The sequence below is a fragment of the Xyrauchen texanus genome, chromosome 1 (genome assembly GCF_025860055.1).
Source record: "Xyrauchen texanus isolate HMW12.3.18 chromosome 1, RBS_HiC_50CHRs, whole genome shotgun sequence".
Classification (NCBI taxonomy): Eukaryota; Metazoa; Chordata; class Actinopteri; order Cypriniformes; family Catostomidae; genus Xyrauchen; species Xyrauchen texanus.
In genome coordinates this window covers 11,613,635-11,639,203 of record NC_068276.1, presented here as the reverse complement: position 1 = coordinate 11,639,203, position 25,569 = coordinate 11,613,635, and positions in this window count along the sequence as shown.

The window sequence follows — 25,569 nt, the reverse complement described above, 5'->3', positions numbered from 1 at the left end:
CCTCCTCCCAACGACCAGGTGCTCTGTCTTACCACGGCAGATGTGAGGAAAACTCTACGTAGAGTCAACCCACGGAAGGCTGCTGGACCAGACAACATTCCTGGCAGAGTGCTCAGAGGATGTGCAGACCAGCTAGCAGATGTTCTTACCGACATCTTCAACATCTCTCTGAGCAGCGCCGTTGTTCCAACGTGCTTCAAGGCCACCACCATCATCCCCATGCCAAAGAAGTCTTCAGTGTCCTGCCTCAACGACTACCGTCCCGTCGCACTTACACCCATCATCATGAAGTGCTTCGAGAGGCTCGTCATGAGGCAGATTAAGACCCAGCTGCCCCCTCACTAGACCCACTGCAGTTTGCGTATCGTTCAAACCGTTCAACGGACGATGCCATCACCACAACCCTCCATCTGGCCCTCACCCACCTAGACAATAAGGACTCATACGTTCGAATGCTGTTCATAGATTTCAGCTCAGCATTCAACACAATCATTCCCCAGCACCTGATTGGAAAGCTGAACCTGCTGGGCCTGGACACCTCCCTCTGCAACTGGATCCTAGACTTCCTGACTGGGAGACCTCAGTCAGTCCGGATCGGGAACAGCATCTCCACCACCACCACACTGAGCACTGGGGGCCCCCCAGGGCTGTGTGCTCAGTCCACTGCTGTTCACTCTGCTGACTCACGACTGTGCAGCAATGCACAGCTCGAATCACATCATCAAGTTCGCCGATGACACGACCATGGTGGGTCTCATCAGCAAGAATAACGAGTCAGCATACAGAGAGGAGGTGCAGCGGCTGACGAACTGGTGTAGAGCCAACAACCTGTCCCTGAATGTCGACAAAACAAAAGAGATGGTTGTTGACTTTAGGAGAGCACAAGGTGAACACACTGCGCTGAACATCGACGGCTCCTCTGTGGAGATCGTCAAAAGCACCAAATTCCTTGGTGTTCACTTGGCGGAGAACCTCACCTGGTCCCTCAACACCAGCTCTATCACCAAGAAAGCCCAGCAGCGTCTCTACTTTCTTCGAAGGCTGAGGAAAGCACATCTCCCAACCCCCATCCTCACTACATTCTATAGAGGGACTATTGAGAGCATCCTGAGCAGCTGCATCACTGCCTGGTTTGGGACTTGCACCGTTTCGGACCGCAAAGCCCTGCAGAGGATAGTGAGCACAGCTGAGAAGATCATTGGGGTCTCTCTTCCCTCCATCAAAGACATTTACAAAAAACACTGTATCCATAAAGCAACCAGCATTGTGGTCGACCCCACACACCCCTCACACAAACTCTTTACCCTCCTCCCGTCTGGCAAGAGGTACCGAAGCATTCGGGCCCTCACGGCCAGACTGTGTAACAGCTTCTTCCCCAAGCCATCAGACTCCTCAATACTCAGAGACTGGTTTGACACACACGTGTCCTGAGTTGCACTTTAATTACTGTCACTTTATAACTGTCTGCTACCTCAATAACTGCTATGTGCATAGAACATTATCTCATAGTATGTTATGTTTACATTTTAGAAACTGTCATCTTTTGCACTACTGAGTACTGGTCGGCGCTGCACTGTCTATTGTCCTGTTCATTGTCAGTAATTTGTTGTACTGTCCTGTACTTTTTGCACATGTTTGCACGTGCACTTTATATAGGTATATATAGGTAGTTTATACAGGTATTTTATTTCGTTGTGTAGTCTCATGTGGTCCTATGTTGGTCCTTTGTTGTTTTTATGTAGCACCATGGTCCTGGAGGAACGTTGTCTCGTTTTGCTGTGTACTGTACTAACTGTATATGGTTGAAACGAAAATAAAAACCACTTGACTTGACTTGAAATGTTTGTTAAAGATATCAGCTGTCTCAGATATTCTCTCCATCACCCCCATTTCTCATCCAACACTAATCCATCCCTCTCTCCCCCCTCAGCGTGTTAAAACACAGCAATAGTCACTCCTTTGATGTAACAGTGGTATTTGCTTGACAAAAGTTCTCAGGATGAGCCAACTCTTGTGTTTATGGCTCTTTGTGTGAAATCCTGCAAACTCCTGCCGATCAGCCCCCAGTTTTGTTTTTATGCACACGCTCTCAAAATCACCCTGTTTGCACTACCATGACTAGAGAAATCAGATTATGCAGAGTAAAGTAAAATCTGATCAGTGTGTGGACTTTTTCACCTAATTTCCCTTGCAAATCTAGCAAAACTTGCAAAAATGACCTTTGTATGTCACTTAGAAAAAGAGTTTCAAAAATGAGATAAATAAAAAAAAATAAGATGAAAAATGAGTCTGTGTTTGTAGCCTGCTAGTTTTTTAGCATCTCTTGTATATCTGGTTTCAGCCTTTAATCCTTAACATCTGCCATTTTTACGCGCGCATCAGGGTTTCCCCTCGCATTATTCTCTTATCGCAATTCAACTGCACGCATATTCCACCTGCATTCGCTTTCTATTTTTATCGTGATTAAACAGCGTGCATTTTTCAGTGCACACCAGTTTTTCCTACTATGCGGTACACAGATTATTGCATTGATCTCAAAGCACTGCTTATCAAGAACAACCAACAACAACAAACAATTGCGTGAGGGATTCACATCAATTTCAAACCCAAACCGCTCAGGAACAATCAACAACAACAACAATTTGCGATAAGTAATGGCATCCGCTCCTGTTATTTCTTCCTGCATTGCATATCACATGTTTACAATAGCCTCCTTCATCAGCAGTGAGGGATTCACATGTGATAAATGTAAGGAATTAGTCAGGCTGACGGTAAAGGTTAATAAATTAGAGACACGAATCCGAACGCTAGTGGAGGTCAGTGAGAAAGAGAAGCCGGTAGATACTGTTTCGGATGCGAGTAATACAGAGAGCAACACACACACTTTGGCTCCGGCTGTAGAGCTCTCACAGCAGGGCATTTGGGTGACGTCTTGGCGGCATACTAGCTCAGCAAAGAGACACCACTCTCCCATTCCTGTTAGGGTTTCCAATCTATTCTCCTCACTCAGTGACGCACAAACTGAGAATCATGTTGAAAGAGCCCATGTTATTGGTGATTCTATTGTAAGGAACGTGGAAATAGAGACCCCAACCATTATTGTTAATTGCATTTTGTGTGCCAGAGCGTCTGCCATCAAAGGAAATTTACAAGTGCTGGCTAATGTTAAATGGAGATTTTCTAAAATTGTTATTCACTAACGATGTCCGGCTTCGCCAGTCGAAGATCACTAGAGATAATGTTAAAGAGGTGTGTGAGTTTGCAGAAATTGTCAGATACTGTAATATGCTCTGGTCCCCTCCCTGCTCATCGTGGTGACGAGGTTTATAGTAGATTAGTGTCACTGAATGGCTGGATGTCTGAGTGGTGTCTGAAGAATAAAATGGGATTTATAGGCAATTGGAAGAGTTTTTGGGGTAAACCTGACATGCTAAAGAGAGAAGGACTCCATCCCTCCAGGGAAGGTGCCGCTCTCCTCTCTAGTAATTTGGCTCATAATCTCAAATAATGGGCCAAGGTCTGGAGGCTGACAAACTGGTTAATCCGAACATCTTCAAGCTGCCATGAGACATCGCACAGGTCTCATAAACTACAACACATAGAGACAGTATCACCTAGATATCTCATAGAGACTGTGTCTGTTCCCCAAATTACCAACCACAAAACCCTCACTAAATCATTTAGATTTTTTTTTTATTATGGTCAAACTTGAAAAATACAAACAAATTAAAGATAAACATCATATAAAAACAGGGCTACTAAACATTAGATCTCTTTCTACCAAAGCACTAATTGTTAATTAAATGATTACAGATCATAGATTGGATGCGCTCTGTTTGACTGAAACCTGGCTTAAACCGAATTAATATTTTAGTTTAGTTAAAAAACTCCCCTAGGTTATTGTTATAAACATGAGCCTCGTCTGAAGGGTCGGTGTTGCTACAATTTACAGTGCAGTTTTTGGTGTTACTCAGAGGGTATAAAAGTCTTTTGAACTAATAATGCTTAATGTGACACCGTCAGATATAAATAATGTCGTCTTTTACCCTTGCTACAGTGTATAGATCACCCGGGCCTTATTCTGATTTCCTTGGTGAATTTGATAATTTTTTATCAGATCTTGTAGTTACTGTAGATAGAGTTTAATTGTTGGTGACTTCAGCATTCAAAAAGATAATGAAAATGACACATATTAAAAATGATATTCTCAACTCTCTTGGAGTCAGACAATATGTAACAGGACCAACTTATCGCCATAATCATACGCTAGATTTAATTCTGTCATATGGAGTTGATGTTGATAATATAGAAGCAGCACAGCGATGACATCTCGGACCATTACCTTATCTCTTGTATGCTGTAATCAGCTAATGTTACTCAATCTACATCAAGCTATCATTCAGGTAGAACTATTCTTTCGACCACTAAAGATAGCTTCACTAATAATCTTCCAGATCTATCTCATACACTGAAAAAACCCCAAAGCCCAGAGGAACTAGATTAAATAACCAAAATATAAATGCAGTCTTCTCTAGCACTTGTGTCGCCCCACTTTGATTAAAGAAAATTAAAGAAATAAGCCCTGTGGTACAATGAACATACTCATGTTCTCAAGAGAGCAGTTGGAAGAATACAAAATTAGAAGTATTTCTTGGCGCATGGTAGGATAGTGTCTGTAGTATGGAAGCCGGTTTCCGCCACAGTTAAATAAAAAAAGGTGATTTTGTAAGTCAATATAATGAGATACTAAGTCATTATTATGAGAAACTTTCTCATAATAATGACTTAGTATCTCGTAATAATGACTTAGTATCTCATAATAATGAGAAACTTTCTCATAATAATGACTTAGTATCTCATAATAATGACTTAGTATCTCGTAATAATGACTTAGTATCTCATAATAATGACTTAGTATCTCGTAATAATGACTTAGTATCTCGTAATAATGACTTAGTATCTCGTAATAATGACTTAGTATCTCATAATAATGACTTAGTATCTCGTAATAATGACTAACTTTCTCATAATAATGACTTAGTATCTCATAATAATGACTTAGTATCTCGTAATAATGAGAAACTTTATCATAATAATGACTTAGTATCTCGTAATAATGAGAAACTTTCTCATAATAATGACTTAGTATCTCATAATAATGACTTAGTATCTCGTAATAATGACTTAGTATCTCATAATAATGACTTAGTATCTCATAATAATGACTTAGTATCTCGTAATAATGAGAAACTTTCTCATAATAATGACTTACTGTGCGCATGCGTAATGTGCTCAGTCAGACGAATTGTGCGTTTCAGATTGAGACGGATCACACAAATGACAACAGCACAACTCTTTTGAAAGTAAGTATAGTTTTATAGCAAGAGGTTTGCAAATAACAACAATTTAGCGCGATGTAAGTGCAGGGCAAGTGTGTTGACTCGCGAATCGGTTTCACACCGCAAGCGAGGTGTGCATTATTAAAATACATATATAATAATCTCGTTTATAATACCACAGTTGTTACACCTCAAGACATTTTCAGGTTTTAATTCCTAAAACGCTCTTGTGAGTATAACTACGTTCTTACGTCAGGGATTCAGGGGGTGAACCTCAAGCGTCACTTTAGACCTACTAACGGAGGTTTATTGGAGTAACGTGTGTGTGCGTGCGTATGAGCGCTGGAAAGAAAGTGTTCAGACCTGCGTGTGTACCTGTGGGTTCGAGCTGTTATGAATCAACTGGGGATCGTTTTAACTGTGGATGTGCGCTTGCACACTGTGGTAAAGTTAGTTTTACGTTTACTGTTACAATGTGATATGTAAATAAATAATAAAACAATGTGACAAGCAATACATCTTGGAAAAATGAACCTAACATTTCTATACTTGCACTGTTTTAAAAAGATGCCCATCCAAAAACGTAGGTTTACATTCCATGTTTAAAACAAAAGTTACTCTGGGTGCTATTGGATGTTATTTAAATAAAATACTTGATTTTAAATTTGTTATTTAGGTGATGGCTTAAATTTCATAACTGACATATGTTTGTCTACAGGATGGAAGATCTAAAGGAATTCTTGAGACAGAGGAATGTCCCTGAGGAAACAATAGAGACACTGGAACATGAAACGGTGAAACAGATACAGATTAACACAGATAATGTTCATAAAAGTTTAAAAGTATTGTGTTAGAGATTAACATTTTAGCTCCAAACTCAAATATAAGCCGCCAAATCCATTCTTGCACTGACATTGGTAGTATTACAACATGTTGCACAAGTAATTGATTAATCGAGTACTCGTTCAGCTTTAAACATTCGACTAGAAAAACTTGATTTTCATTTGTGCCAGCTGTGGGCAACAATGAAACTGCTTTTCTCACTAAAATCTTGCAGTTACAACTAAATGTATTGGCTGGCATTGTACACTCCTGAGCACAAAAAAAATGGGTCAAGCCCAAAATGTCAAAACATTAAGTGAGGAATATTAGCAAGAATTAAACAAATGCTCTCCCAAGGCCTTCTGTGCCACCATTTGTTCATTAACTGTTTGGGGGGAAAAGATGGAAATGGGGAAATTCACTTATATAGTCTTACTATAGGCAAATGTAAAACCTTGATAACATTTTCCAAAAATGTCACTTAGCCTTCACAGTGGTGCGCAATATTTGGGCGCTACTCAAGAACAGCATCTCAGATGTAGATGCTCAATAGTTCGGTTCACATTCATGCATTTAGAACGGCACCAGAGGTGAATTTTAACAGAATATGAATGATAAGAAGCAAATTAAACTACTGTGAACTTGCCTACTTTGAGGGACAGAGGGTCAGAAACAAAGAACACAAGCTCTTAACTGAAAAGATTGGTCTTTATTTGAACCCAAATAAAAAGGACTTACAAACTCATAAATTTCTTATAACAAAATCCACAAACAAAAAGAAAATAAAATAACACAACATTCAATAGAAAACAACTAACAAACTAAAGCTGTCCCCTGTAATGAACAAAGCAACAGCTCATAAAGGAAAGGATGGGCCCATTACATCACAAGAAGGGAAAACAAAGTAACTTTACATTTAACAATTAACTCTACTTAAATCATGATCAAATCAACAAATACATTTATGAAATCAAAATTGAAGAAAAGAAAATTTTATAAAGATACCATAAATATAGAACTAAAGAAGTCAATTAATAAAGATATCAGTTTTTCCTCCTCCCCATGCAATCTGAGCAAAATGGTATGTGCGGATCGGAACCAATAATGCTTAAATTCCTCATCCTGCCCGGACTCTAATTTTCATCACCACAATATGCTGTTTCTGCCATCCTTGTCTGAAGACCATCGCCACTCATCACCGGTAAACTTAAACTCAAATTGAAACAAATATAAATAACAGACACAACGAAACTAACTTGTGTGCACTCCAAATCAGTAACGATGTAAATAAAGTAGGGCTGTCAATTGATTAAAATTTTTAATCGAATTAATTACATGGTGTCCCGATTAATTAATCGCATTTACAAATATTTGCTGAAAAAGCCCCTCATATAACAATAATTCAATATATAATGATGAAATAATGATACATAGTTATCTTTAAATATAAAAAAAAATATATATATATATATAAAATAAACAAATATTCAGATAATTAAAATGCATTACATTCCTGTAGCAGAAAAGTTAATCATAGATAAGACCATACAAAATTTTCAATTTACACCTACATCAGATGTCTCGGGTGTGTTGCATCATAAACATAAAATGTTTAGGTCACTGTGTCAAGTTAAATATAGTTTAATACTCAATCTTTAAACACATCTTGAGATCCCTTAGATTGCATTTGCGCTCCAAGTGTTTTGAACGCAAGAACTTAACGCATGTTGTTCTGCCTACTAAAGTGTTTTCTTCACTGTATAAACTGTGCGTTGCTCATACAGCTGAAATTTCACTTACTAGGTGGTACTACAAGCTTGCATTTCTCAGGAATCTTCCTTATTATGGTCCGTGGGCATGCGATTAATTGCATTAATTCAGTGCGATTAATTGTACAAAAAATTACTTAAATTAATTGCAATTAAATGAGCATGTAAATTGAGACATTCAAAATAGTTTTTTTAATATTTCTTGTTGCAGTTAGGTAAATGCTTCAAAAAAAATCCCAAACTAACATTTGGGCTTTCTTTAAGATTTTCTTTTCTTTATTTCTGTATTTCATTAAATTTTTCAAGTTACATTTTTGTGAAACAAATATTGTGACGTATCTCCAGCAGGCTCTCTCGAAAGGCTATGAAATTCCTCATCCCCTTCCCCTCCTCTTACTTATGTGAGTGCAGGTTTTCAGCTTTGACCCTGCTTAAAAGCAAATACAGATCAAGGCTGCAGGTGGAGGACGATTTACCTTTATTCCTTTCTAACGTTTATTTTCTTTGCTTAATGTATGCTTATACTGTGACATAACAGCACTGTCCATCTTGCTGATGTTGTTTGATGTCTGATGTTGATGTTTTCAAAGTTGAATTGGCTTAAGACCACTGTGCCACGTGCTGTGAAAGATTGTCAGGTGTGCCGTGGAAAATTATCAAATTCCACAAAATAAATAAATGCATGAAAATAATAATAATTTCAGGGATCTAAACTGCTCACCTTTCGGAGAAATTCGCCATTATGAAACCACAATCTGTCACTTTTGTGATTGTGAAGAACAATGATTAATGTGCAAAAGTGAGTGATATTTATACACATTAAGAATCTTTCACATGACTCGCGATCAGCACTGCAGAATACATTGAAGTCTATGAAGTGACTTGACAACAAAGTGTTTTTCACACATATGTTTTTTCTTCACGATAGATATTTTTGAGATACTAAGCAACAAGAAATATTATTTTTTTTCCCCAAATTTGGTAAAAAAACAAGTGCATTTCCCTGTTTCCAGCTTTTTCCCCAAACAGTTAATGAACAAATGGTGGCACAGAAGGCCTCGGAGAGCATTTGTTTAATTCTTGCTAATATTCCTCACTTAATGTTTTGACATTTTGGGCTTGACCCATTTTTTTTGTGCTCAGGAGTGTACAATGCCAGCCAATACATTTGGTTGTAACTGCAAGATTTTAGTGAGAAAAGCAGTTTCATTGTTGCCCACAGCTGGCACAAATGAAAATCAAGTTTTTCTAGTCGAATGTTTAAAGCTGAACGAGTACTCGATTAATCAATTACTTGTGCAACATGTTGTAATACTACCAATGTCAGTGCAAGAATGGATTTGCCGGCTTATATTTGAGTTTGGAGCTAAAATGTTAATCTCTAACACAATACTTTTAAACTTTTATGAACATTATCTGTGTTAATCTGTATCTGTTTCACCGTTTCATGTTCCAGTGTCTCTATTGTTTCCTCAGGGACATTCCTCTGTCTCAAGAATTCCTTTAGATCTTCCATCCTGTAGACAAACATATGTCAGTTATGAAATTTAAGCCATCACCTAAATAACAAATTTAAAATCAAGTATTTTATTTAAATAACATCCAATAGCACCCAGAGTAACTTTTTTTAAACATGGAATGTAAACCTACGTTTTTGGATGGGCATCTTTTTAAAACAGTGCAAGTATATAAATGTTAGGTTCATTTTTCCAAGATGTATTGCTTGTCACATTGTTTTATTATTTATTTACATATCACATTGTAACAGTAAACATAAAACTAACTTTACCACAGTGTGCAAGCGACATCCACAGTTAAAACGATCCCCAGTTGATTCATAACAGCTCGAACCCACAGGTACACACGCAGGTCTGAACACTTTCTTTCCAGCTCATACGCGACGCACACACACGCTACTCCAATAAACCTCCGCTAGTAGGTCTAAAGTGACGCTTGAGGTTCACCCCTGAATCCCTGACGAAGAACGTAGTTATACTCACAAGAGCGCTTTAGGAATTAAAACCTGAAAATGTCTTGAGGTGTAACAACTGTGGTATTATAAACGAGATTATTATATATGTATTTTAATAATGCACACCTCGCTATGGTGTGAAACCGATTCATGAAGTCAACACACTTGCCCTGCACTTACATCGCGCTAAATTGTTGTTATTTGCAAACCTCTTGCTATAAAACTATACTTACTTTCAAAAGAGTTGTGCTGTTGTCATTTGTGTGATCCGCCTCAATCTGAAACGCACAATTCGCCTGACTGAGCACATTACGCATGCGACAGTAAGTCATTATTATGAGAAAGTTTCTCATTATTACGAGATACTAAGTCATTATTATGAGAAAGTTTCTCATTATTACGAGATACTAAGTCATTATTATGAGATACTAAGTCATTATTATGAGAAAGTTTCTCATTATTATGAGATACTAAGTCATTATTATGAGAAAGTTTCTCATTATTACGAGATACTAAGTCATTATTACGAGATACTAAGTCATTATTACGAGATACTAAGTCATTATTACGAGATACTAAGTCATTATTATGAGATACTAAGTCATTATTATGAGAAAGTTTCTCATTATTATGAGATACTAAGTCATTATTACGAGATACTAAGTCATTATTACGAGATACTAAGTCATTATTATGAGATACTAAGTCATTATTATGAGAAAGTTTCTCATTATTATGAGATACTAAGTCATTATTACGAGATACTAAGTCATTATTACGAGATACTAAGTCATTATTATGAGATGCTAAGTCATTATTATGAGATACTAAGTCATTATTACGAGATACTAAGTCATTATTATGAGAAAGTTTCTCATAATAATGACTTAGTATCTCATTATATTGACTTACAAAATCACCTTTTTTTATTTAACTGTGGCGGAAACCGGCTTCCATACTGTAGCTACCAGGTCAGCATATTTTAGTAAACTCATAGAAAATAACAACAACAATGCTAGGTGTTTATTCAGTATTGTGGCTAAATTGGTTAGGAATAAAGCTTCAACACAACCAGATATTATGTCGCAGCACAAGAGTAATGACTTCATGAATTTCTTTACAGATAAAATTGAAATAATCATAAAAAAAACTGGAATTATGCAATCATCTGTCATAGCACCTCAGAAAACAGTGTCTAATAATGTTCCTCACGTGCAACTTCAATCCTTCGCCGTCATATGTCATGAAGAGTTAACCAAATTTATTGAAACATCAAAAGCCACAACATGTTTGTTAGATCCAATACCAACTAATATCTTAAAAGAGGTATCTCCTATCATTTCAGAACCTCTTCTTAACTGCTCGCTATCCTTACGACATGTCCCAAGAAACCTTAACCTGTTGATACGCAAACCCCCCGCATGGGGTGGTGACATCACTCTGCTTACATTTAATATATAATTTACCATCTAAGAATGTGATTTATTTTAACAAATTATACATCTTTTCAAAGGTCTAAGGGTTCAACATTGATATCTGATCTCTGTTTCACAATATCAATGCAACAGCAATTTAGTTATTTGTGCCAGGAGTAGAAATGAAATCATGCAATATCAAAACGGGACTTCATACCTTTGTAATGAAAATGCGATCGCCAGATAAATTCAGTTCGCCACACTTGGGTCAATTGTCCATGACAAGCGTTCATTGAAAAAAATCCAATAGCACTCTTTGTCCATAAAAGTGATAAATCTGAGAAATATTGATAAATTCTTCATTGTTTACATGAGATCTCGCCTGAAAGAATTACCCTTCGTCATCGTTCTTCAACAAACTATGCAATCTGAGCAGCATTTATGTTGTAAAACTGTATATTATCTTATATATTAAAGTCTAGTAAACAAAATTAGCCTGTCTCCAAAGTCTATTTTTAAAAATGCGGCATAGTTTTATTCTTAATGCCCAAGCAGTGCAGTCAGACTTTGTGTCGTCTTGAAAGACGGAGCCTTGATTTGACTCTGTATGCTTCAAGTGATTTTACAGAGAAAAAAGCTTGCAGGAACCAAATTTTTTGTTAGATCATCTTGAACATAACTTCTTTAGACTTGTGGCTTTGAGAACATTGTATTTCTGGGTTGTCTTGTCACTTTTATTATTATTATTCTTTAGATTTTAAAAACATGTTCAGCACAAAATATTTCCATTACTATAAACTTTAGCTTCTCTAACTTAAAAAAACAACAACATATAATGTATTCATTATGAAACTTGGGAAATAAAGCCCAAAGTATCTTCTTTCAAAAGATACTACATCTGTGTCCATGCCCCAAAAGGCCCAGTAAATACAATCATTTAAGTTCAGGTATGTCATTTTCATGGTTTGTGCTCAAAAAGGGGGTGTGGTATCAGCAGGTTAAAATGTCAGTTATCAAACCACTTATTAAGAAGCCACAACTTGATCCTTGAGAACTGACTAATTATAGACTATTTTCAAATTTCCTGTTTATGTTGAAAATTCTAGAAAAATTTGTATCCTCCAAAATATGATCATTTCTACAGAGAAATAGTTTATATGAAGAATTTCAGTCAGGATTTAGGCCTCATCACAGTACAGAGACTGCACTTATCAGAGTTACAAATTACTTGCTCTTATCATCTGATCACGGCTGCATTTCACTTCTAGTACTTTTAGATCTTAGTGCTGCATTCGACACGATAGATCCTGACATTCTCTTGCATAGGCTAGAGAATTATGTTGGCATTTGTGGAGTTGCATTAGCATGGTTTAGGTCCTATTTAGCAGACCACTACCACTTTGTCTATGTAAATGAGGAATTGTCATACCATACAAAAGTAAATTATGGAGTGCCACAGGGATCAGTTTTAGGGCGTCTGCTTTTCTCCTTGTATATGCTTCCCCTGGAAGATATTATCAGGAATTGTGGAATAAGTCTGCACTGCTATGCCTATGATACACAACTTTATATTTCTTCAAAACCTGATGATATTTCACAATTCTCCAGATTAGCAGAGTGTATCAATGAAATAAAAGATTGGATGGCCAGAAATTACCTTGTACTCAATTCTGACAAAACAGGTACTAATTATTGGACCAGAAAACCCTAAAAATAAGCCACTAAAATATAATTTGACTCTCGATGGATGTACTGTTCTTCAACAGCGAAGAACTTAGGTGTTATATTTGATACCAATCTGTCCTTTGAAAATCAAATTACCAATGTTTGTAGAACAGCATTCTTCCACCTAAGAAATATTGCTAAATTACGGCACATGCTCTCTTTTGCTGATGCTGGAAAACTAATTCATGCATTCATGACCTCTAGACTTGATTATTGTAATGCATTACTGGGAGGATGTCCAGCAAGATCAATAAATAAACTTCAATTGGTTCAAAATGCAGCAGCCAGATTGCTAACGAGAACCAAGAAATATGATCATATTAGCCCATTTTATCATCGTTAAATTGGCTACATGTTAAATTTCATATTAATTAAAAAATTCTGTTAACTACATACAAAGCTTTGAATTGTTTATCTCTGCAGTACTTAAGTGACCTTTTACCACACTATATTCCATCACGTTCATTACAATCACAAAATTCTGGCCTGTTAATAGTACCTAGAATATCAAAATCCACCAAAGGAGGAAGATCCTTTCATATTAAACTATGGAATAGTCTCCCTAACACATTTCGAGATACAGACACACTCCCTAAGTTTAAGTCTAGACTAAAGACTCATCTATTTAGCCAGGCATACACCTAATTTATTCTTCAACCCACAAATAGGCTGCTTTAGTTTAGTCTGCCAGAACCAGAAACCAGAAATATTGATCATGATCTATAACTCTGCAATAAATTTAAATTGTATCTATGCTTATATTATTTTATTTATTTCCCTGTCTCAACCTCGGGACTGCCTATCCTGAGGTCACCAGAACCGGATGGATCCAGCTCCTTTCCTGCTTCGTGTTGGCTCCACTGCTACATGTCACTGTGTGATGATGACTGAATGCAGCCGGTGCCAGCCAAACATCACTTCAGTCTATTATGATGGAGTTCAGAGGATGAACTCCAACCATAAGACATGGGATACTTCATATGCCATTGTCTGAACCTTGGATTAGGATGGACCACACCGAACCTCACCAAAATTACCAGCCAGGTTGAACTGCGATGCACCTCACTGATCTCTGCCTGCATCACCTCGGTCTATTGATGGACTACTCTGTTGAAATGGAATACATAGAATATCAACTGTCAACAAAAGCCTTTATCAGCCAATTAACAAGGACAATTGCATCTATGTGAACTTCTACAGTTAATCCAGGATGGATTTCAAAATCTATGTTTAAACACTGTCCCTTAACACTTAGTTTAATAATTTTAAACCATGACTTGCACTATACAGAATTAATATTGACATTATAATCATGATGTTAACCAGAGGGGAATTGGCCCTCACAGTGAGTCTGGTTTCTCCCAAGGTTATTTTTCTCCCTTAACCAAAATCTTATGGAGTTTTGTGTTCCTTGCCAGAGTAGCTTTCGGCTTGCTTACTGGGGTTATTAATACAATTATTATTTAATTACTTGTATTTATACACGATTAACAATTGCATTTTATCTAATTACACAATAATGACTTGAAAAATTGACTTGATATTCCTACACAAAGTAAGTTTTACTTACCGTCTTTGTTACCGCTCAAATTATACATTCTTCTCTTATTACTGGTATTATTCCTTCATCTCTTAAAGTAGCTTCTATTACACCTATACATAAGAAACCTGGTGCAGATTATAATAACCCTGAAAATGTACTTTTCCTTTCCAAATTGTTAGAAAAAATTGTTGCTCAGCAGGTTCATCCTCATCTTGTAGATAATAATTTATATGAGCAATTTCAGTCTGGCTATTGCCATTTCACAGCACAGAGATCGCACTAATTAGAATTACCAATGATCTATTGAGGCTGCAGATTCTGGACTTCTATCAATACTTGTTTTTCTTGATTTAAGTGCTGCTTTTGATTCAGTTTCTGTTACGTTCCCGTGTTGTCTGCCCCGTGTTTTCTGTTTCACGTCTCAAAACTTTTTAGATTATCTTATTTCTGAATTTTAAGGATTGCGTTTGTTGTTCTTTTTGTATTTGTATTAGTTTCTTTTATCATGTTAGATAATGTTATGCAATTATTGTTTGTGTATTTTAATGTACATGTAAGGTGCCTTGTGTGTCCTAAAAGGCACCCACTAATAAAATGTATTATTATTATTATTTGAAAGAAAACTGGAGAACTATCACAATCGTAAATTTGTATCAGAAATTTGTATGATAGGCTACATTTTGAGGCTTATTTTGTGAGCACATATTTTAACATATTGTGTCAGACATAATTATTTAGTTAAATTATTTGTGCAGAATTAGCATAATGACGTTGAATAAATAGCAAGAGCTGTCCATTACTAGAAAATAAATGCAAAACAAATTTGCATGTTTTATTTTCTCTACACACAGCGCCCCAGCCCAGAATGGAGGCATCTGTGGCGACCACGACACATCTGGACACTTTTTGCAAGGGAACTCCTGCCAGTAGAAATGCAAGGTCTGTCCAAAGGCTGAATAAGTCGTTGCAGAAAAGTGTGATTGCTACTCGATGTGTGCACAGAGTCTGAAGACAGTGCTGAAGCGGTCTCATATGAATCAACCAGAGTGGCATGACTGGATATGCCCCAGGAGCCTCTGAAAGTGTTTCAGTGGAACCGCTTTTCTCCGCTTGAATGACTTCAGGCAGTTCAGCACTGACTGCACAAGCTCGCTTGTGAGGCACACTAACATTGAGACCGAGTCTAACTCATGTCGAGAAAAGAGATGCTCTGAACCGGGGAGAGCTTGCTCTTTTCCCACTTGACCTGGCTGTGCTGAGGGGGAGCTCAAAGCACTTACCTTGCTCTAAGAAACCGGTATAGGTTCTTCTATGTTAGCGACTGAGGAGGAGGGCCTCTTGGGCCATCCTCGAGACTCATCACAACCGGCGGGCCGTTGGTGTGGTGCGGCCAGGCACATGAATGTGGGGAGGCCGTGCTTGCAGGGCCCTGGCTGCGGGTGCTCGGTGTCTGGCAGTCATGACAAAATGGAAACAAAAGATTTCCCTGGGTCATCTGTCTCAGGGGTGCTTCCTTTAAGGAGTCTGACATCGCCAGTGCGCTCTCTGATGCAGCGATCGAAGACTCATCCTGCTTGCAGGCATCGAAAGAGGCGTCATGCTGGCTGTGAGGTGGGCTGGTCTCATTTCATCACCGGACGAAAGCAAACGAGCATGCTGGGGAACGGGAGGTCCACTTGGAATTACCCTATCGACACTGTGCCTATTGAACTCCCCAAATCACATCCACCGCCAGCCTGGCCGGCCTCATACCAGTGGGTAGAAGGTGCAGCGCGGGGGGTGGCTAGAGTGGCTTTCCCCCAGAAGAAGGAAAGCATTGACTGCAACGTTGCCATGGTCATATTCTAGCAATGAGAACATGAAGCATCCACAAACCCTGCCTCAGTGTGATCACTGCCCAGACATGTGAGGCAGCGCCTGTGGCTGTCGGAAGTGGAGAGATAACGACCGCATCCAGGAATCACAAAAAGACTGAATGGCATCTTTATAAAGATGCGTCTTTAAAAAGACATTCAACATCAATGTGTTTGCTCTAATAGAGAAAATATTTAGCTGGAATATACACACTTTTAGCGCTGTCGATGCGCCTACGGGCGAAATCTGCACTCGTCATGCAGAAGGAGAAAAAAAACGCTGGAAATGTGCCATATATCCAACAGCATATGCTTCTTAAGAGGTGAATGGAACTGCAGTAGTATTCAGCTCGCTGATATTACAACTGCTCAGCTCCGAAGAAAAAATCTAAATGGAGTGGGCATTCCAGCTCTTTTTATACCTGTATGTCCAGGGGCCTTTTCTCCTTTTCTCAAAGAATGGGAGGTGTACGGATCTCTCAAGATTGACTCCTAGTGTCACTACATCGACATAACGTCGAGTGATTAACAGAAGGGGAATGATATTTATTCTTAAGAATAAAGTGACTGGAGCCAATAAAGCCTTCCAGTATTTAGGCAAGTTATGTTTTGCAGTCCAGTCTTAGACTGTTGTCAGACCTCCGTTTGCAGGACTCTAGCACATGAAAGCTAATGAGTTCAATGCCAGAGTGGTCATGGTCAATTATTAACAGTACTTGAAGTATTGTTGTCATAACTCTACTCAGCTTTAACTTCCGTTTCCTACAGAGCACCTCTGCTACCATATGACAGAGCAAAGATTCACCTTTCCTGAATGCCTCTCACGTCTCTTTAAATTTCCTTTCCTGTCCTGTCCTGTATTCCTATAAGTAAATTCACTTTTCTTTCCTGTCCTGTCCTTTCCTTTCCTGTCCTGTCCTCTCCTTTTCTGTATTCCTATAAGTCAATTCATTTTCCTTCCCTTTCCTTTCCTTTGTATTCCTCTAAGTGAATAAATATTTCCTTTCATTTCCAACTCTGTCATTCTCTACTCCTCCAATTATCATATTTCAACACACTCAGAGTCCAATAAAACGATTGATACAGATGATGTGTGGGTTGAGTGATATGCTTCTGTGGTGTGAAAGAGAGGAGAGAGAGCTTGTGTAGTGTGCAATTAGAGGGGGCTTTTTCACTGTGTTTCTGCCCTTTCAGGGAATATGATATCACTCGCAGAGTATTTCCTGCTGCCTATATTTTTGGACATAATGTACCCAGGAGAGCATGGCAGACTGTAAGAAACACTGATAATTCTGGCTTCCTTTGAAGAAGAACATTTCAATGTCATATCAACATGTCTCGCAACATGCACAATACAGACTCACTTTGGCTTTGATAAGCAGAGTGACTAGTGGAATACATTACTGTCCGTTCTGGGAGATGGTACAATGTCATGAAATCAGTTCACAGCTCTCTAAGTTTGAGTTGAGTTTACATGCATGATATCATTTCTGGCAGTGTATTCAACACAGAGCTTGAAAAATAACACAAACCTTTTGATCACAAGTAAATTATGCTTAGAATGAAATAACGTGAACTGAATCTGAAGATAATTTAGGTTTTAAACAATAAAAATAGAAATATTGTTAAACTTTTAGAAAAAGTTATACACATGTAGTACACTTTCTGGTTGGTTGTAAGTGAAACATGTCAACAGTTATTGTGATGAACTGTAGATCCTATGTGAACATCCATTAAAAAATAGCCTTGGGAACAGCTAGTTAATAGGCTTTGTGAAAAAGGTAGTTATGAGTAAAGGCCTAGCATCATTTGTTGTAAATTCAACTTGATAACAATTGCACAGTTGAAGACCTGCAAAATGGATGAATGGGGGAAAATTCTGCTTGCTAAACTTAACAAAGTTGTGTCTTCAGTGTCCAAATGCTTAACAAGTGTTATCCAAACAAATTGTGATGTCACACAGTGGTAAACACTGGACTGTCCTAATTTTATTTTTTTAACGTGTTGCAATAAAAGCGCAAAGTATACTTCTATTTTGACACGAACGTTCAGCGTCTGCATACAGACAAACACGAGCCTTTCAAAATGTACTTGTACATTTCAAAATGTACATTTGACGGTGTGCACATAGTGTGTGCACGCAGACAGTCGGCACATTCGCGCTACGACTGCTATAAGACACCAAACTATTTATTTTCAGTAGTTTAGACAAATAAAGATGTATGTATATTTATTCAGACTCAAGTTATACAAACGAAGGGATCTCCTGACCTCCTCACACACGCGCTCTTGACGTGCATATCCATTGCTGTTGTTTTTACCTTCGTTTCCAGTTATTTAGTGGCAATAACATCTTCTTATATTGTTTCTTCGTGACAGCAACGGCTCAAATGTGAGTATTGCCACATTGTGGATCTACTAATTTGTGTAAATAATTCCAGGCACATGCACATTCTCACAAGATATGCGACTAGAAAAAAACAGGCTAGAAAATGCTCAGCGTCTGACAGAAGCATCCGTTGGACTTAAGAGGTTTGTTTAAAAAGTGTGTTTAAAAAAAGAAAAAACAGTATATACAGTATATTAAATTCACAAGGTAAAAAAACATCATCAAGTCATGCTGTGCGGTCTTTAAATCAACTATGATGCAACAGAAACATGGAAAAGACATCAGCCCTGTGTTAATCCGCAGAGTGATTGTGTGGAAATGATGGTTTGACATTCAGCTGTTTGGACAGAGAGGGAGAGAATGTAATGCTGTCATGCAAGATGAGGCAAGACGATTTAAATTGTAATATGGTAAACATCATCTAAAATTGCTGCCCTGCTCAACATGTGTGCTAGAGGGCACCTCTCAATCACACATTGCTTACTGAAGCTCTGAATGGAGACTGTTTCATAACACACAGTCTTTTGCTGTTTTGTTACCGTGCAAGGTATTACTTATAAATTAAACCAATTGTGCAGCCTTAATGGAATCCATATGGATGTCTACAGGTTTGGAGCATTTTGGATGAACAGTAAGTGCTACTTTTACAACTGTCACATCAGCAACACGTTTTTCCTCACTAATGTGAAAATCACTTAAATATTACATGATCTGAGGAGTGCCAGCCCTTCTACATTATGTGGCTATTATTATTTCTGGATTGAGTATTTAAATTCACAGAAATTTACATTTTAAAGAGAGTTTGGTCTCCAAAAACTGTCAAAAACTCTAGATCTAATGACCCATAGATAAAGTTAACTGTTTTATTCTTTCAGTCAAAATTTGCACTGTAAAAATCATTGACAGTTGTAACTAATCAATGCTGGCAGGTGGCCATGGTATAAGCGGGATAATCCATGGCTCGGTGTGTGTTAAACAATTTGAATGCACTTTGCGTGTATCGGGTGGTTCTTCCCCTGCACTTCATGCATTAAAATAATTTTATACACACTTGGCCTTGGATTAGCCCTTATATATTGTATATACTGTAGCTATCTGCTATGTTTTAATGAAGCCATGAACAATCTTATAACTTTTAAAAGGTACGTGGTGTCAGAAAACCTTTGCGCTTTCAAGTTGGTAATGAAATTCAATGAAAGTTGATGCACAATTTTTGTAGCATTTTAATAATTGTATTGTTTTTATAGCACAGAGAGTGAGAATCCCACCACTACACCTTTGTATTTGTCCTGAATATACAGAATATTCAAAATTCTGTTTTCTCTCTCTGTCTCTCCCTTTTTGTCTCTTAATGTGTCTCTCTGACATCCCATTATGTGAGTGCATTGAATATGGAAATATGGAGTGCACCCACTCATATTTGCAGCTCTCTCTTGTCTGCACGCTCTCAGCTTAGGTTTATGAAATTGCAGCTGGACTTCACAGTAGAGCACACAGGTGCTACTGGAAACAAAGGACAAACATTTCCCCCACCCCCTTAGCTCACACACAGAGAGAAAAAATCATTCACTCATTCAGTCTATCATTAAATCTATTAGCTGGCTTAGTAGTCATGATGCAATAAAACAATCCCTTATGGATTTGATTTCCCTTACAAAAAAAGTGGCGAAACTGTTGAATTGTGATGGTAATACCATGTACTTTGACATATTGTGGTACTAAATGGTTACCAAATGTATGTTAGTTACATCAAACTCTAAGGTTATTCAATAAATACCATGCCACATGTCCAAAAACTTTTATAATACACTGTATCATAGTACTAAGTAAGGTGCCTCCCTGGTCCCGTTAAGGTACTTACCCGAGGATACAGTGGGGGCCTTTCCTGATTTTTGTATTAAGCAATTTCCCACCAAGACCTGGTGGAATAGAGCTGGGGAAGTGCTCTTCCTTCTCCAGGAGGGAGAGCACTACGGAGACCACATCCTACCGGAGGGAGGTTAACATGTGAGAATACGTCACATGGATTTACAGAATGGGAAGTTCACATATGGAATGATGCCACAAGGGAGAACCCTATCTACGGAGAGGGTGCACTGCAACAGTGGCCAAGGCAGAGCAAAGATCTGTCAAGGGGAAACACAGGGTTCACAGAGAGGAAAATGAATAGTGGAAAGGCATCATACGGGATTACCAAGGGGGGAATCACCACGTATGGAGCACTGAGCCCAAGTACACAGGCTCACCTGAAAAGTGGCATACCACGTGTACCGGGCCTGGCGGTGTTACTCCTCCACTAAGTTCGTCACCGAACAGTGCTTAAGAAATAGAAAAGGCATCCAGTGTTCAGAAGTTGTGGGGAACTGTAATGCAAGCGATACACCCAACCGGCTGCCCAGTCTTACCTCCCCGTAACACTCAGGTCAAAACCGGTTCTATGCGGAGGTTGTAGAACCTTGTAAAAGTATTGGGTGTAGCCAACACACTGCTCTGCATATGTCTGTTAGAGAGGTGCCCTTCGCCAGTGCCCAGGAGGATGCAACACCTCTGGTGGAGTGTGCCCAAACTCCCAAGTGGCACGGCAAGTCTTGTGATTGGTAAGCAAAAGAAATGGCATCCACAGTCCAATGGGCCAGCCTCTGTTTAGAGACTGCTTTCCCATTCTGCTGTCCTCCAAAACAGACAAAGAGCTGCTCCGAGCAGCTAAAGCTCTGTGTGCAGTCCAGATAGATGTGCAGGGTGCGAACTGGACACAGCAACGACAAGGCCAGGTCTTCCTCCTCTGAAGGGAGCGCTTGCAGGATCACCAACTGAACTCAAAAGGGAGTGGTGATCACCACTGAGAGTGTGCCGGCCCGAACTCCAGGCATTCACTTGTGACAGAGCACCTGCCACCAGGAGGGCCGTCTTCAGTGACAGAGTGCTGAGCTCAGCCTGCTTCAGGGGCACAAAGGGGGCTCTCTGTAAGGCAGTTAGGACCACAAAGAGATCCCAAGAGGGAATCAGGCACGGCCTTGGAGGATTCAATATCCTCGCACCCTTGAGGAACCTGGTGATCAGGTCGTGCTGACGTGAGTGTCTCCCATCCAGTGAATTGTAATACTCTGTTATAGCAGCCACGTACACCTTCAGGGTTGATGGAGACTGCCAAATCTCCAGCCCCTCCTGTAGGAAGTTCAACACTTCAGAGTGTCCAGCTGCCTCATGGAGGGGGCTCTGGCCTGAGTGATCGGGTCTATACAGCTGGAGGAAGGCCTGCTAGGTCTTCTGTGTCCCGTCCAGGAGCCAGACGTGGAGGTTCCAGAGGTCTGGCCGCAGGTGCCAGAGTGTGCCCTGCCACTGAGTAAGCAATGCATGATGCATGCAAATTCAAGTTGCCAAATTTCATTGGCATTTTCTGAATAAAGCAAAGGTGATTGGGGCTCTCAAGAGTGGACCCCAACTGTCACTACATCAACACAATGTCGAGTGACTGACAGATAGGGAACCCAATTTATGATTCCAGTATTGTCAGATTTTATTGCTGATTTGAAATTTGTTCTTAATATTAAAGAGTAACATGTTAGTATGCTATTCTGAACATATTCACTGTTCTTTTACATGGAATGGTGAGGAGTAAAGATTATAGTCAAATCTGAGTCATTTCATGGAAGCTATTAAGTTGTACAGGCCTAAACTATACTATACTAAACCACGGCACACTTTTTACAACTAAAAAATTCTACGGCACATCACTATCCCACATAGGCTAACCATCGTCCATGAACTTGTCCATGTTTTCTGTCCATTTTAGTAGCATGTTTACATGTAATGTTTGAAATTCATCTAAGCAAAAAAACAAGTGAAATACAGTGCTTGCGTTAGACTTTCTCATAGTCCGTCTGTGAAACGGACCAAGGAAGGGACGGAAACAGGCGTCAACTTAAGGGGTAAGCTTTATTTCTCAAACTTAATTTCTGTATATCTATCTGTGACACACAAGTATTCTTGGCCTTGTTGTCGGGCTCTCTCTCTCGATGCTCTGTGGCTGCTGGCTTTTATCCGCTCTCCTCACGCTACTGCAATTAGACACAGGTGTTAGGCTTAATTTAGCTCAGGTGTAAGCGCCCTTACCGCTTTTCTCTCCCGGACGGGCGCTTGACCACGCCCCCGCTGCCACACCGTCATTTTGACGTACAGGGTCGTAAAATTCCCCCATAATCTATTATTACACGTCATTTTAATTTTCATATTGTAATGATAATAAGACATTTAATAGCTTTTATTTTCGTTCACCTTTTCATTTTTAATCATGAATTTACAGGACGAGCATATAGCAGTTTATGCATTTATTGCATATATTTATTGATGAAGAGAACAGATGAACAACACAAAGCATATGAACAATAGTACAAAAAACTAATTCGATTAAAATATGAGCAAAACCAAAAAAATTAACTAAACAGAACTCAATCAACAACTCAAAACTTCCTCCTGGTCCACATCAACTTAAACTGAGTGCTCGCCAGTGCGTAATCAAGGGAGACTTATGCTGAGGTAATTGTCATTAGATTTAGCATCTTTGGCTTGGACAGACGACTTCTCGTGGCAGTTTTAATTTGGTTCTGGAGGCTGAACTCTGCGTCAAGCTCCGCATTGCCCTCCACATGACAAGATTTGCAGAAAGCGTCACAGAGGGGTGATTTTACGAGTTGGCCATGTAAAAAAGTGGGAGGTCTGCACAATAAACATTGAAAACATGTATTTGGAAGAGAGAAAAAGCTTGCAGTTGCTTTGATTGCAGAAAGTAATAAAAGGACTAATTTATGTTTAGGTCTAAGCGTTTTCTTGGTGAATTTAAATTAGTTCAATAACTGGGGTCTCTGATATTCATAAACGTTATGGTAATATTTAATTAAAAGAAATTATGAGACATTCAATGTCTCCTCACAAATTTGGAGTTTTTATATATTTCTTGTTGAAATGTTTTTTTGTGTAAAGTGATGTCACTTCATAGACTTCAGTGTATTCTGCAGTGCTGATGCGAGTCATGTGAAAGACTCTTAACATATAAATATCAGTCACTTTTTTACATTAATCATTGGTCTTTACAATCACTAAAGTGACCGATTATGGTTTCAAAATGGTTTGGATCCCTGAAATGTTTTTTTATTTTCATGCATTTATTTATTTTGTGGAATTTTATAATTTTCCATGGCACACCTGACAAAACACTAGTGTGCACAGTGGTTGGGAAACACTGTACTAAATTATACTATAATATGATATGCTATGCTATACTTCTTTTGAAAGTGCAGGCACATGTATGCACTTTTTCAAAATGTAATTAAATTAATTCCTTTTCAAGTGGCATGTAATTGGCAAAGTTTAAAGCTCATGTTGTAGCACAGCAGTTGATTGACAGATAAGTAGGTAGTACTTCGCTGCTGTTTGAACGCTTTTGTTTGGATGAGCGTTTACGCTACAACCCCAACCAATGTAAAGTAGATAAATCTCAAACTGCTTCTCCAGTTTTAAGCATTGTCCGATTTCAAATATTCACCCAATTTGCGTCTTAATACAAGGTGTGTACAGGACCTATTAACTCCTTTACACAAGTCTCACCTATGATGAGCCGTGTTTTTTATTTTTTTATTGTTAAGAAGCCAAACAATTTCATGCTGCATCCAAAACTTTTTCAGAAAATAAAGACAATTCGAAAATGGTTTTGTTAGAAGTTGTTTGTAGAAACATTTTCATATTTTCATGTTGTTCAGTTACTTTGGAGATGGTGAAACAGGAATTTAACCTCATCAGAGAATTGGGTAGAGCATTATTGGCCTCCGATCTTTGTCTCTGGACAGCAGTAGGGTAATGTCACATTGTGAAATCCCATCAGCCACAGGGGTCCTCCACTACCTGTCACAACTTCGGTCTGACAGCCCTCTCCTTTCTGTAATCTTTGAATGAGTTTGAGATTGATTGTTGTGCATGGCTCTGTTGTGCTTTTTGTCTGCCGTGCACTCTGTTTTCCCTGCCTGCTTGTTCCCTCCTGCCACGCCTCCTCGTTTAATCCTTGTCATGTTGATTGTCTGCACCTGTCCCTCATGTATGTTCCTCTATATATTGTGCCATTTTCCTACTTGTGTTTGTCAATTTGCTTTGTTAGCAAGTTCATCTGTTCCTGTTCTAGTCTTGTTCCTGTTCACAGTCAGTCCTAGTAATTATCTTTATTCTTATATTAAATTTGCATATAAGTGACTGCTAACTGTGGGTTATTATGGGATGAACATGTGAAAATAAAGCTAGCAGTAAGCAGCAGGAGTCGTTGATCGACAACGCTTGAAGGTCCCCAACACGTATGAATGAAGCCAAAGTGAGTTGCAGCGCAGCCTTTAATGAGAGAACACCTAAACTCATTGAATCCATTGGCTCAAACGGCGGGCCTGAGTGCTTTTAAACTATACCACACAAGTATAGCCCAAACCTTGTGCTGTGTTCGCGTCATTTTAATGACAAGCATGTGAAGAATCTTTTTTCTAGGTCTCCAACGTCAATTTTTTGGAAATATGTGAAATGTCTGGTCGATGTTATTGGAGTTGTCATAAAGAATAGAGCAATAACTTGTAGTAATGCAGTGCTTTACCAATATGTTTATGCGTTGGGCTAACGCAAACAATAACTGATTGGGTGTTTACCACCGAACTTTGGGCTATGATCGCTAACATAAATCAACTCAAATTCCTTCTCTGATTTTGATTTT